The sequence below is a fragment of the Procambarus clarkii genome, chromosome 10 (assembly GCF_040958095.1).
Source record: "Procambarus clarkii isolate CNS0578487 chromosome 10, FALCON_Pclarkii_2.0, whole genome shotgun sequence".
NCBI lineage: Eukaryota > Metazoa > Arthropoda > Malacostraca > Decapoda > Cambaridae > Procambarus > Procambarus clarkii.
Window position 1 is genome coordinate 45,422,637 of NC_091159.1, and position 6,099 is coordinate 45,428,735.

The 6,099-nt window shown below is 43.0% G+C and overlaps 1 protein-coding gene across 5 annotated transcripts in view; it reads left to right on the forward strand.

The window, feature by feature from the left end:
* Positions 1-6,099, forward strand: part of LOC123774677 (octopamine receptor beta-2R) — a 104,181-nt gene that overhangs the window by 25,595 nt on the left and 72,487 nt on the right. For 2 of the 5 annotated variants that reach the window (XM_069321969.1, XM_069321972.1), the window contains exon 1: positions 1,526-1,664. The exons of the other annotated variants lie outside the window; for them this stretch is intronic. The gene's annotated coding sequence lies outside the window, so the exon portion shown is untranslated. Of the gene's footprint in view, positions 1-1,525; positions 1,665-6,099 lie in introns of those variants that run through there. 5 annotated transcript variants of the gene reach the window in all.

The window sequence follows — 6,099 nt, forward strand, 5'->3', positions numbered from 1 at the left end:
GCCCATCCACCCCTCTTTCCCCGCCCACCCCTCCTGCCTCAACCGGTTCCCTCTGAGGGCATTACAGGGGAAGCCTAGCGAGATCAAAGCCGAATTTTTAAAATCAAGAAATGCCTTTCAAATATTTCTCTGAACGCCATTTCAGAAAACGGTGATTTCTTGACATATAACTGCACCTAGAACGACAGCTGTGAGGCGGGACTGCAGAGCTGGAGCCTGCCCTCCGTAGATCCAACTGGGTGAGCAATTACAGTTGCAGATGAAGAAGCAGACGCGGGTAATGACGCAATTACAGACGCAGTTGATGGATTACATTTGCAGGTACAGATGCAAATAGAAATACAGGTACAGACGCAAGGACACAGATGCAGGTGAATGAACACATGCAGGTACGAGAACTGAGGGTAGATACAGGGGTACAGCTGCAGCTGCCGATACAGGTGTGTGTGTAAACACAGCAGTTCAGTGCATGTAAACAAACCATGACCTTCACACCATAGTGCACTTACATATCAAACTGGTAACTCCTACACCAAAATGCATAACACTACACACAGGACTCCCCACAACACTACACAGGACTCCCCTCAACTCTACACTGGACGTGTGTGTGTATGAGAGAAATATCTGGAGTAGATATTATAGAACAAATTAAGTAGGGAGTCAGTACAATAGACGACCGACGATTAGAGAGGCGGGGTCCAAGAGCTAGCAGCTCGATGCTGCCTGCAGATACAACAAAAGTAAATACACACATACACAAAGCAACAAAATAGTCAGAAAGGTAGAAGCGAAATGCATAGATATGGGGCAGCGGGCCGCCGCTTCAAGCAACAGCCTGTTGGACCAAGTTATCACAAGTCGAGCCTTGGTCTCACGCCAGGCTCGGGAAGTAGAAGAACTCTGGAAACCCTGTCCAGGTATCCTCCAGGTAGACACGAGCACCTACTGACACACTTAACGGCAACAGTGTCCCCCACAAGCACTCGCTCCGCCCTCGCACTCAACAGGTAAACAAACCATCTCTTATACACTCCCACACACACGCTACACCTCGAGTGCTTGAGCCCTTCCTTACAAGCAAACACTCTTATCGCACTTTCGTGTCCCTTATGAAACACTTAGTAGCCGCGAGGACCTTCGGGTGAGATATTTCTTCATACATTATTAGGGTTATTGATATAATAAATGCTTTATTTCAATTTTTGTACGTATCACTTGTCTTAGCGGGGTCCACCTCTGTTATGGGTGCATTGTTGCTATGGATGACTGAACAGGGCGTCAGTCTAGTGTGATGGAAGCAGCCATGTTTCGGCGGGAAAAATCAACGATGACGTGTCACCCAGGAAATGTGGTGCAGCCAATGAAAGAGGATAGAAATAATGACGTCATTTTGGCAACCAATGAAAAAGTACACATTTAATGACGTGTATTTTGGCAGCCAATAGCAGGTCGCTAATTTCATAAGCTCGCTGGGGAGGCGCCAGAGACTTCGTCATTGTCACCCAGACGCTGGAGGAGGGAGGACGTCGCCTGAGCCAAGACCCCGGGAATGTCTGGGAGACTTACCAGAGGCTCCCAAGCATGCTTGGACCCCCAGCTCCTGACAATGCCAGTTAGGAATGTTGATGACAAGCACCAAGAAATCCGTGCAGTATATTGAGGTATGGATATAGGCACGGTAACATCAATTATATTATGGGGATGGCCTCGACGCCAAGGCTTCAGTGACATTCTGAGAGGTGAACCGCGCAAAAGCGTAACTGAAATTTGTAATTATTTCGTTAGTCAAACTATTGCGTGACTGCCTATATATATATATATATAATATATATTATATATATATATATAATTATATATATATATATAATTAGCGATATTATATATATATATATATATATATATATATATATATATATATATATATATATATATATATATATATATATATATATATATGTGTTAAGGCACAACTCTCCTAAACACGAGAGTGAAGTATACAACTTTAGAACACTTTCCCACCAGGAGACTCGAACCCTAGCCAGCACAGAAGCCTTCCAGCAACTGGCATAACAGGTACGCCTTAACCCGCTCCACCACAAGCTCAGACCCTTAAAAGAGATGGTAATTTCGGATGGAAGGCTTCTGTGCTGGCTAGGGTTCGAGTCTCCTGGTGGGAAAGTGTTCTAAAGTTGTATACTTCACTCTCGTGTTTAGGAGAGTTGTTAAGTTCATAGACACAGTGTTCTCCCATATTAACAGGGACTTGATGAAATAAACATATAAATGACCCCTCACTTGCTCTAGTGCTCTTGGGAGGTGGTGATCTTTGTGGTATTTAAATACTCCGAAATTACCATCTCTTTTAAGGGTCTGAGCTTGTGGTGGAGCGGGTTAAGGCGTACCTGTTATGCCAGTTGCTGGAAGGCTTCTGTGCTGGCTAGGGTTCGAGTCTCCTGGTGGGGAAAGTGTTCTAAAGTTGTATATATATATGTATGTATGTATATATATATATATATATATATATATATATATATATATATATATATATATATATATATATATATATAACTGAAAACTCACACCCCAGAAGTGACTCGAACCCATACTCCCACAACTGGTATGTACAGGGACGCCTTAATCCCTCGTATAGGTTCATATAGCCTCGGCTATCACTTCCTTATGTCCGGTCGTGATGGTCAAGCGGATTAAGGCGTCCCTGTACATACCAGTTGTGGGAGTATGGGTTCGAGTCACTTCTGGGGTGTGAGTTTTCAGTTGTATATAGTCCTGGGGACCATTCAGGCTTGTTTGCATATATATATATATATATATAGGAAGGGAGTACCACCTCTAGCTGGAAGAAGGGGGACCCATAGCCTCGGAGGAAACCACGCATAACGCATTAGAGGGAATGTTTAGATCCCCTCCAATACAGTTTCTGTGTGCTTTTCTCCTACCACCCCCTTCCTTGAATATTTTTTGTGCTTTATTATGCATTTGATGGTTACAAGATATACATGGGTTGATACAAAAATAATAATGCAAAAAGGTGCTTAAAGGTTATGGATCTCTTGAAGAACACAACAATGGGAAACATTGATGAATGTCACAGACGGGTTCGATCATTGTTGCAAGTCAAACACTTCTTCGAATTCCTCTGAAGTTGGACTAGTGCCCAAGACGCAACAGGCATTTCCCCTCTGAATCGCAACACTGAGGCGCTGGAACAAGAAACTTTTTGCTCTCTGGTCTTTTGTAGCGCTGATCAATTTGTCCCCCAATTCCTTCAGGAACTTCAATGCACATTTTCCCCCCCAATTCCTTCAGGAACTTCAATGCACATTTTCCCCACGAACCGAGGGTCTCCGAGCCGATCGGAACAAAGCTGTAGCAGTGTGCTAGACCTCTGTATTTAATAATTTTCTGCGATTCCCTGAAAGAAGCAGCACCACCGCTTTCACGTGTGCTGTAGTGGAGGTAGGTACTGGCCAGTGTGGCAGCGCACGTGTAGTCCCATACCACTTGCTTACCATCCTTCCAAGGTAGCAAGGTGACCCCTTCAGGGCGCTTCTGAGGGTCGTTAGGTCTGGATAAGTGTGGTTCTCTTTGTGCCGGGCAGCGGGCTGTGGCGAGGCTCCTCTTGATGTCGTTGACTTCTTCATGTCTTGCAATTTTACCCTGTGATTTACGACATACCAGACCATGACGACCATATTGGTCTGCCATCGCAGTTCCGCAGATGCACCTATGTTCGGTGAGGATGGGGGCGGCAAGGCGAAGGGCAACTCCAATGTGGAGAGCGTCATGACTGAGGCGAGTTCCCAGGGCTGCATTGGGCACAGCAAATATGTATATATATATATATATATATATATATATATATATATATATATATATATATATATATATATATATATATATATATATACATATATATATATTAGTATATTTTGGTAGCAGTCTTTTCTGTAGACATATATTATTAAATATGACCGAAAAAGTAAGATTAATAATTCTAACACGAATTTTCTCAATCTTTCGTACATTTCGTTTCACTGTTGGAGGTAAATCAAAAATCAATTCTCCAAAATTCATTTTTATTTCTAGTCTGACGCGACACGAGCGCGTTTCGTAAAACTTATTACATTTTCAAAGACTTTAGTTCACAAATACACAACTGAATAGAACTTACGCATCTCCGATTTTATATCTACATTTGAGTGAGGTGGAAGGGGTGATGTGGCATTAACACAAGACAGAACAAGATGTGGTATTAATAGGGTATTAATTTCATCAACACAAGACAGAACAAGAGTATTAATAGGGTATTAATTTCATCAACAAGACAGAACACGAAACAATGGATATTGAATAGAAGTGTTTGTAGAAAGCCTATTGGTCCATATTTCTTGATTCTTCTATATTGGAGCGGAGTCTTGAGGTGGGTAGAATTCTACCCACCTCAATAATATCTATATTGGAGCGGAGTCTTGAGGTGGGTAGAATTCTACCCACCTCAAGACTCCGCTCCAATATAGAAGAATCAAGAAATATGGACCAATAGGCTTTCTACAAACACTTCTATTCAATATCCATTGTTTCGTGTTCTGTCTTGTGTTGATGAAATTAATACCCTATTAATACTCTTGTTCTGTCTTGTGTTGATGAAATTAATACCCTATTAATACCACATCTTGTTCTGTCTTGTGTTAATGCCACATCACCCCTTCCACCTCACTCAAATGTAGATATAAAATCGGAGATGCGTAAGTTCTATTCAGTTGTGTATTTGTGAACTAAAGTCTTTGAAAATGTAATAAGTTTTACGAAACGCGCTCGTGTCGCGTCAGACTAGAAATAAAAATGAATTTGGGAGAATTGATTTTTGATTTACCTCCAACAGTGAAACGAAATGTACTAAAGATTGAGAAAATTCGTGTTAGAATTATTAATCTTACTTTTTCGGTCATATTTAATAATATACATATATATATATGTATCCCCGTCGACGAGCAACAAATGTATTTAGAAAGGAAATGATAGCGACTGATTGTAGGAGACTGTAGGCTTCTTGAGGTTATCTCGAGATTATTTCGGGGCTTAGCGTCCTCACGGCCCGGTCCTCGACCAGGCCTCCTTGTTACACACACCCCAGAAAGCAGCCCGTAACAGCTGTCTAATTCCCAGGTACCTATTTACTGCTAGGTAACAGGAGCATCAGGGAGAAAGAAACATTTTGCCCATTTGTCTCCCCCTCCACTGGGGATCGAACTCGGAACCTCAGGACTTACGAATCCGAAGCGCTGTCCACCCAGCTGTCAGGCGCCCGAGGCTAGTGGACACCTCTCCATACAAAATTTCAATCGTTTAGCCTAATGAGCGACGTTCGAATCCAATCAAGCTAACGAAGGCAGTGTTCGGAACACGTCAATATTGCGGTGCTCTGGGTTTTACTGGGACCCCAGCAATTTTCACGGTTCGGTCGATTGCGCTAAAAATGTGAAGCATTAGGCGAGAGGACACAGTGGATGGGGAAATTCACAATGAAGACTTGTTCATGAGGCAGCGTGAAGGTTCTATAGTTGTAAACTGCCTCGTGTAACTGCTTGAGCAGCAGGACTTCATAAAATAAAGGCTAAATGCGCTTTAATCCAGCCACCAAAGATACAACCACTTGGGCTGGACGGTAGAGCGACGGTCTCGCTTCATGCATTTCGGCCTTCAATCCCCAACCGTCCAAGTGGCTGGGTACCATTCCTTTCCCCCGTCCTATCCCAAATCCTTATCCTGATTGATAAAGATTAAGCCACCCAAGAGATGGCACGGGCATGAATAGCCCATAAAAGCACTTATCCTAACCCCCTTCCCAGTGCTATATAGTCGCAATAGCTTGGCGCTTCCTCCTCATAGTTCCTTTCCCTTCCCAGCCGCCAAAAACCGATGAGCGATCAGAAACAACGCTCAGGTCATGAAGTTTAAACTTTTCTGGAACAATGCGTCGTTTCACGAGAGACACCACTCCTGTTCCAGGTAAGTCCACTACGGGCTCACCATAGCCCGTGATACTTGGAACTTGTTCCGAGTAGCTGAATCTAT